This window comes from Papaver somniferum, unplaced genomic scaffold (genome assembly GCF_003573695.1).
Source record: "Papaver somniferum cultivar HN1 unplaced genomic scaffold, ASM357369v1 unplaced-scaffold_6, whole genome shotgun sequence".
Lineage (NCBI taxonomy): Eukaryota > Viridiplantae > Streptophyta > Magnoliopsida > Ranunculales > Papaveraceae > Papaver > Papaver somniferum.
The window spans coordinates 301729-311275 of record NW_020648748.1 but is presented as its reverse complement, the minus strand read 5'-3'; positions in this window follow the sequence as shown (position 1 = coordinate 311275).

Below are 9547 nucleotides of genomic sequence, written 5' to 3'. Positions count from 1 at the left end.
TTTTTGGGCGTGCTGGAGATCGATTCAATGGCTGGAATCTTTTGGAAAGATTTGATTGATATTAACAGAGTTAACATGCATGTTGGAATCAATCAAAATGGGTTGTACACGCTGTTTGATTCAAAACAGGAAATAATATTTTCATAAAACAGAGGAAGAGATACAGGGATTTTTTTGGTTGTATTCCGGGAAATATATATGCAGTAAAAGCAAGATATTGATTGTGGATTATACATTATTGATGGGGAGATATTTTGAAGTACTTTCCAGCGTAAAAATGATTCTCGTGAACTGGCAGGAGAAGAAAATATTGAAAATATTTTCTATAGTAAAGAGGATGATTCTCGAGTTATTGTGAATGATTTCTTCCTCCTATTGTGTATAAATAGCATCTTGGGTTGGTAGAGAAGGTCTGTCGAGAGTTTGGGGAAGCTTTGGAGGCTACAGAGTGAAGAAAAATCGAGTTGCAGAGCCACCATTTCTGCTGCTGCAACTCAAGAACACGAAGAACATTAGACAACCAGAGACAGTCGTTCATGCTACAGTAACAACGACTGTCACGTGAGGGTCGTAGTATTCCTATACTACAACACTTTTCATTTATCGTTCTTTGTAACGGTGTTTGCAACAATTATAAAGTTGCAAACACCCGATTTTCATTATTATCTCCATTTCATCGTTTGTACACCTCTTTTGAGCAATGAAAAATTCCTTTGAGCGCGTTTCCAATATGCGGAGCTAGAACCCATCACTGGGACAACGGAGGAAGCAACTTTTCATGATTGTGGTAAATGAATTAATTCTCTATATGAATTTTTGCATAGATTTAATTGTTTAATGATTTTTATTAATCATTTGTTATTTTGTCTGATGTCACATGCTTAGTTTAAATTACTTTTGATGCGTCATGCTTACGACTTACAGATAATGTTTTATGAATCTAGTTTTGGCAAAGAATTAGAGTCACAACTTCTTTTGTTTGAGCTATATTGTCTAGAGTTAATGACTGAACCACAAGAATATGAAAAGTAGTGAAATCCATCGTCCTAGTGTCTCTCACCATTGTTAATATTTTTGTATATATAATTTTATCAAATCTTTAAATTTAATCTTCACAAGTCCGAGAGTTTGAACCTCATTACTACAACCCACAAAAAATTATTAATCAATTTGGCGCCGCCGACGCAGATTTGTGTTTAGGTAGAATTTTTAGGTTTTTATTATTTTTTATTATTATTCCATTTGTTCTTTTTACGTCTCTTTGGTTGTGTCTTTGTATTACAGGTTTGAAGTTGGATACTAAAGACCTTGGAATCAAAGCTTAAAGCTAAAAGAGAAGTAAAAAAGACAAAGCAAAAAAAAAAAAAGAAGAAAAAAAGAGAGAAAAAGAAAAAAAAGAGAGAAATATTTTTTTTTAAGAGACTTTCCATTTTTTTTTGTAATTATTATTATTTTTTATTTTTTTTTCTTTTCTTTCGACTGGACAATCGGGACATTATTTTTATTTATTTTTTTAAACCCTACGGAAGGGTACCCTTAAATACAAACTGTTTGCAGGGAAGGACGACGATTACTATATCGTCTCGGCCCCTCGGGTTCGTATATGACATAAGAGTCGTGGCCCGAGTCGACTTCAACGGTTCATCCCCCTCTGGTACGGGAGGTAAGTCCATCGAAACACTCGCGAATCTCCTGTAAGCGAGTTACTGTATTCCTTAAGGTGATTCATTGATTGAGGATGAATTTGGACTGTTTTTTTTAAATTCCTAGTAAAGGGCAAGGCCTGGCCAATACAAGATAAGGGTTCGGATTTCATCACCGCTCCCTTCTTGCCCGCCTTAGGAAAACGAAACCTAACGCGAACCCAAGCTTAAAATTTGATTAGAACGAGACCGATAAGGTAACGCGCTTATTAGGAAAAATTTTCGAAGGATATTGGTTACTTTCTTAAGCACACCTAGAAGTTCATGATGGTTTCTGTGAGTTGAATGCGTGACTGCGCCGCCTCGTGATAGCGGTGAGGCCTTGGGTATCAAAGCTCCACTAAGCTTCCCTCGCCTCTATTCAACTTACTTTGACTCGGATTGATTCCAGAGGGGTTTGCTCAAATTGCAACGAATTCCCTTTCGAAAGGTAGAAGCTGGTCTAGAAACAATCTAAGTGGAGCCATCATGCTTTTTGTTTGCTAGAATTTATAGGTTTGATTTGGTCGAGTCAGCCTTGTTTGTGATTGTGTAGAATTCCTCTGTAGTTTGTGTTTCCTCGGTGATGAATCCTTTTCAGGAGACGCCACCTGAGATGATGTTACGAGAATATATGAGTAGAAATTCTCATTATCAAGAGACGTCTTCGAAAATGACTCTTGGTGAATATATGCAAGGGAAATGACATTGGGATGTTCCAACGGTTAGCGATGAATCACCTCTAACGATCTACGAGAAGTATTATAAAAATATACCGCTTAGTTTGGAACAAAGATTGAGAATTATTAAATGTTAAAAATTATATTATGATGATGAAGATAGTGCTGATGAAGAATCGGAAATGTGTGGGAATAGTGATCAGGAATTTGTTACCCCAGTTGAGCCTTATAATGATTATATTATTTCTGGTTCAGATCCTAATAATTTTAAAAATTATTCACCTATTCAAAAGGACGAGGATTTGACTAGAGATACCCCCGTTTCAGACGATGTAGTATGTCTTGTTTACGAAACCAAGAAAGGTTTAGAGGAACCGATTTATCCTGAGAATACTGTTTTAGAGTCATACGATTTAGAAACAATAGTCTTAGATGAACTCGTAGAGGTGAGTGAGGATGCACCGCAAGATTACAACTTAGAAGAATCAATTGCCCATTTTCAAGAATCTGATGACCTAAAAACTAGGGAAGTTGTGACTAGTCTATCTAGAGACACTGAAAACTCTAAGTTTGGGGGTGAGTATCATCCTCCATGTGCTTTAACTCTTAGTAAGGTCCCTCACTTGGGACTTGACATCAATGCCTCAACCATCTTACAAGATTATCTTCATACTCGTTTTCCAGAACCTAATGATATCCAACAAGAGTCTCAACTGTTAGAAACTCATCCTCTGGTTGATGTGGTTAACCCAGGCAATAATACCAAGATTGATTTTGTTTTCCCACCAAATAGTTTTCTTCCAAATGTGGGAACATATAGATTTAAAATGTGTTGAATATTAAGTTGTGAGACTAAACCTAAATGCCTTAGGAAATTAGAATCGACACATTTGCTTAAGAATGACCACTACTCTCACTATGGTCAATTATGTAAGTCAAACCTGATTAACTTAGAGGATCCTCAGTTATTTAGGTTATTATTATTTTGTGATTCTAAGTTCTTATTTGAGTTTTTCCAGACTCTAGGACCTAATAATTTGGATCCAACCTATGAGGAAATGCATCCGAGGAAAATATTTTATTTAGACCCTTTCATAGAACCTGAACCTGAACCACAATTAGCGATAGTTTTCAGGAAACTAGGTAAGGGCATGCTATTCTTGTCCACTTTCTTGGTTCATTGAAGTTTCTTTTGGTCATCTCTATTTAGTTTTGAAGACCCACAGTTATTTCGACTGTTACTTTATGGTTCGAGTTGACTAATCCTTTCCTAAGTCTGGCTGAAGACTTTAAACTTAGCACTTCTTGGGAGGTATCCCATGCTCATGCAACACGGTAATATCTTTCCTTAACTCTTTCGCTTCAAATGGTAACAGTTTCTCCTTATTCATGCTTTTAGTTTCATCTTTAGAACATTGAGGAAAATGTTAGATTTAAGTTTGGGGGTATGGGATAAATTTTTTAGTTGCAATTAGTAAACTCCAGAGCCTAGAAATTTATGCCTATTAAGGTTTGCACTAACCAATCTAAGTGGATGGGAACATCTTGGTTGTAGGAGTTGAGGAACCAATCTGATTAGATGGAAACATCTATAGAGTCTATTCATAAAAGCACAGAGCTCAGGTGTTAGAAATAACATGATAGTTGCAACATATCTCGTTGAGTCCTTTTCATTTCTTTTTTTCATTTTATTTTTTCATTTTAAACTATGTTTCTCTAAGTGATTAGGTGGGGCACACGATTCAAGTTGTTACCACTGCTAGGGTGAATTAGAGTGACTGAGTTACTAAAAAAAAAAAGACCGTACCAGTTATACCAATCGGAATAAGTATTAACACTTGGATAGCAATATGCGTGTGTTCTCCCTGTTTCCGTCGCCTAAGCAAGCGTGGAATGCATGACCCGTGGGAACTATCGTGTAATCTGCTGACAAGAAGCATGTGCTTGGATCAAAAAGATCTATTCATGCCGTTAAAAAAAATGGTTATTGTTCTGTGTAGTCAACTGCTGGTTCCCTTGTATTTTCCAGTTTGTTGATATAGATTTAAGTTATTGACCACTGGTTCCCTTGTATATGCCAGTTATGTTGATACTAGTCAGACTGATATCTCAGTCCATTAGGATAGGTTCATTCTGGCAGTGGCCCTTCAGACAGATATGTGAAACATCGATCATTTGGTTAACATCAAAACCATCTACATTTTTCTATTTCCATCTCCTTTTTCTATCTATATGATTAGTTTGACTCCGAATATGATGTCCATAGTGCAACTATCTGAGTAGAACTCTGTCACTTTATATGAATTTTAGTATGCTTGAGTGCAAACTCGTGTACAACAATTGGAATTTCGCATCAGGGTACTTCCTCCTATAGTCAATAAGTATGCCAACCAAGGAGATTCTTTAGTGCCTTCCAAGGTTCTGCATAGATAAGCTAGGGTCTGGAGTAATGGATTTGTGGGCACACCTCTGGTAAACCCTCCCGAGATTAACTCGGTTTTATTTATTTTTTATTAGTTTTTCTCGAGGACTAGCAAATAATAAGTTTGGGGGTATTTGATAGACGCATTTATGTGTCTATTTTGTTGTCAATTTTCTGTATTGTTAGACTCGATTAAGTCTTTATTGTGTTATTTTATGTCTTTGTAGAAAATTTTAGAGAAATAAGCCCTTGCGGCGAAATGGGCTCAAAAAGTGGTGTTTTACACCCCGGAGAAAATTACTAAAGGCACCCCAGAAATGCACCGGAAACGGCCCAGAAATGTGCTTGAGGAACCCAGAAAAATTACTATTTCCACCCCGATTGCTATTCGCACCCCAGCTCTAGTTAAGGGGCACCCTTCTTCTCAAATTCAAAAATAAATTTTGGCGGGAAATTTTCTTTATACACTGGTAGATTTTCCAATCGATTTTTGAAGGTGTTATAAGGAGATTAAATCGCTGAAACTTAAGGGGTATATGTGATATGGATATAAGAAGATATTGTGGTGGTTGGGATCGATCAAATTTGGCCAGATAATCGATTCTAGATTAAAGCAGGAAAGAAGAGATATCGGTTAAACTTGGAAAGAAAATTACGTAAAGATGCTGCATGGGTTGTGGAAGTTAAGTGCAGATATTCTCCTAGGTTGCATATCAACAGATTGTGGAAATTATCAAGACAATTAACGCATGCAGAGAAAAAAAATAAGAAATTATTCCCAAGAATAATTTTCCTTTACTGTGAAGATTTTGAGGAATTAACGGCGAGATTTGATGCGCCTGGAACGTATAAATAGGAGATACATGAGTCCTAGAAGGGGTGTCGAGAGTTTGGGGTCGAGAGGAGGTCCAGAGAAGCAGAAATCAAGAGTTGATGAAACTCTGTTGCTGCTGCTGCTGATGATGATGAAGAACACCTAGAACACGAAGAACTGACCAGCTACAACAGTCGTTTTTCTACAGTAATAACGACTCACACCTGTGGATCGTACATCAGGCAGTCTTATTTTCCACAGCGTTTGCGACACAGCGGCAACAATCTTATTTTGTCACTGAGGGTCGTAGTTCTCTGGTTTTATTGTATTTCTCATATTCTCATCATTTGTAAACCATTTTTGAGCCATAATAAATTATTTGGAGAGCATTTTTACTATGATGAGTTAAACCCCAACACTGGGACGATGGAGGAGGCTGAGCTTCATACATGGGTAATTTTATTAATTCTTTTTAAGACTTTTTCATTAAAAATTAATCGAAATATGATTTGATTAAATTAAGTGTTATTTGATTAGATGGGTCATGCTTAGCTTAGGTGATTTGATGTTCCATGCTTAACATTTACAATCAATGTTTTGAGAATCTACTTTGGCAAAATAAGAGTCCATATATGTTTTGAGCGATTATTGTTGAGAATAAATCATTGAGCCCTATGTTATGAAGATTGGCCGAATCATTAGTCCCAGTACCTCTCTACCCATTGTTAATATTTTTGTATATATTTTTTCTATTAAGTCTAAAAAATTATCCTTCACAAGTCCGAGAGTTTGAACCTCATTACTACAACCACGAAATATCTTTAGTGCTTTCCAAGGTTCTGCGTAGATAGCTAGGGTATGGAGTAAAGGTTTTATGGGTACACCTCTGGTAAATCCTATGGAGACAACACTCCGCCACTAGGGATACCTAGGGGTTCAAATGATTTTCCTTTCAAGAATAAATTTGCTCGAGGACTAGCAAATAATAAGTTTGGGGGTATTTGATAAACACATTTTTGTGTCTAATTTGATCTCAATACTATATATTGTTGGCACTCGATTTTGTAATAATTTTGGAGTTTTGTAGGTATTTTTTGGAAATAAACATTTTTGGAAAAATCAGCTCGAAAAGTTGCCAGGGACACCCTTGAAGGTCATTTGTTATTCGGACTCTCATCATTGGTTAAGGGGCACTCATTTACTAAGGGGCACCTTCTTTACTATTTACACCCCAGGACAGCAACTGCTATTTGCACCCCCACTTTGGTTAGGGGGCAGTCATCTTCTTCATTTGAATTTAGATTTTTGGCGGGAAAATATCTTTTCTCTTTGGCAGATTTACCAATTGATTTTTGGGCGTGTTGGAGATCGATTCAATGGCTGGAATCTTTTGGAAAGATTTGATTGATATTAACAGAGTTAACATGCATGTTGGAATCAATCAAAATGGGCTGTACACGCTGTTTGATTCAAAACAGGAAATAATATTTTCATAAAACAGAGGAAGAGATACAGGGATTTTTTTGGTTGTATTCCGGGAAATATACATGCAGTAAAGGCAAGATATTGATTGTGGATTATACATTATTGATGTGGAGATATTTTGAAGCACTTTCCAGCGTAAAAATGATTCTCGTGAACTGGCAGGAGATGAAAATATTTTCTATAGTAAAGAGGATGATTCTCGAGTTATTGTGAATGATTTCTTCCTCCTGTTGTGTATAAATAGCATCTTGGGTTGGTAGAGAAGTTCTATCGAGAGTTTGGGGAAGCTTTGGAGGCTACAGAGTGAAAAAAAATCGAGTTGCAGAGCCACCATTTTTGCTGCTGCAACTCAAGAACACGAAGAACATTAGACAACCAGAGACAGTCGTTCATGCTACAGTAACAACGACTGTCACGTGAGGGTCGTAGTATTCCTATACTACAACACTTTTCATTTATCGTTCTTTGTAACAGTGTTTGCAACAATTATAAAGTTGCAAACACCCGATTTTCATTATTATCTCCATTTCATCGTTTGTACACCTCTTTTGAGCAATGAAAAATTCCTTTGAGCGCGTTTCCAATATGCGGAGCTAGAACCCATCACTGGGACAACGGAGGAAGCAACTTTTCATGATTGTGGTAAATGAATTAATTCTTTATATGACTTTTTGCATAGATTTAATTGTTTAATGATTTTTATTAATTATTTTTATTTTGTCTGATGTCGAATGGTTAGTTTAAATTACTTTTGATGCGTCATGCTTACGACTTACAGATAATGTTTTATGAATCTAGTTTTGGCAAAGAATTAGAGTCACAACTTCTTTTGTTTGAGCTATATTGTCTAGAGTTAATGAATGAACCACAAGAATATGAAAAGTAGTGAAATCTATCGTCCTAGTGTCTCTCACCATTGTTAATATTTTTGTATATATAATTTTATCAAATCTTTAAATTTAATCTTCACAAGTCCGAGAGTTTGAACCTCATTACTACAACCCACGAAAAATCATTAATCACACATCGTCTCTTCAAAGGGTATAGAGGTAGACAAAGCCAAAGTTGACCTTATTAAGACTTTACAGGTCACAAAAACCGTAAAAGATATTAGGTCATTCCTAGAGCATGCAGGTTTTTACCGTCGATTCATTAAGGATTTTAGATTGATTTCTAGACCTCTTTGCAATTTGCTTGCAAAAGATGTTAAGTTTTTCTTTGATGATGCTTGTTTAGAGGCTTTTGAGAAGCTTAAAACTTTACTCACTACTGCCCCGATAGTCCAGACACCTAACTGGAAATTACCCTTTGAGATTATGTGTGATTCTTCAGATTGTGCTATAGGCGTCGTTTTAGGACAACGAGAAAACAAATTACTTCATGTGATTTATTATGCTAGCAAAACTCTGAATGATGCCTAAATGAACTACATAACTACCGAGAAGGAACTTTTATCCATCGTGTTTGCCTTGGATAAGTTTAGGTCCTACCTATTAGGTTCTAAGATCATAATCTATACAAATCATGCTTCTTTGAAATACCTTTTATCTAAGAAGGATACCAAACCTAGATTGATTAGATGGATCCTATTGTTACAGGAATTTTCCCCGGACATTAGAGACAAAAAGGGTGCAGAAAATGTAGTAGCAGACCACTTGTCTAGGCTAGTTGTTAGTTCCCCTAGTGATTCCCTTCCTATAAGGGATAGCTTTCCTGATGAACAATTGTTCTCTGTTTCCCAATCACCTTGGTATGAAAATATAGTGAATTATCTTGTTACTGGTCGAACCCCTCAACATTGGGGTAAGCAAGATCGTTCTAAGTTTTTAGCCGAGGTTAAGAATTTCTTTTGGTACGATCCTTATCTGTTTAAGTATTGTCCGGACCAAATTATTAGGAGATGTGTATCTGAGAGTGACCAGTCTAGTATTATCTTCTTTTGTCATGAACATGCATGTGGGGGTCATTTTAGTGCTAAGAAGACTGCTGCTAAGATTTTGCAGTGTGGATTTTACTGGGCTTCGTTGTTTAAAGATTCCCATAGTCATTGTGTTTCTTGTGAGAGTTGCCATAAGTTAGGAACCATTTCCCGTAGAAATATGATGCCTTTGAACCCTATTTTAGTGATTGAGGTCTTTGATGTGTGGGGCATTGATTTTATGGGTCCATTTCCTATTTCGTTTGGTTATCTTTACATACTTGTCGCTGTAGACTATGTGTCTAAGTGGGTTGAGGCGGTTCCGTGTAAAACGAATGACCACAGGGTCGTAGTCCAGTTTTTGAAAGAGAGTATACTTACACGTTTTGGTACGCCGCGAGCTATAATTAGTGATGGAGGTTCAAACTTTGTAATAGATGATTAATGATTTTTCGTGGTTGTAGTAATGAGGTTCAAACTCTCGGACTTGTGAAGGATAATTTTTTAGACTTAATAGAAAAAATATATACAAAAATATTAACAATG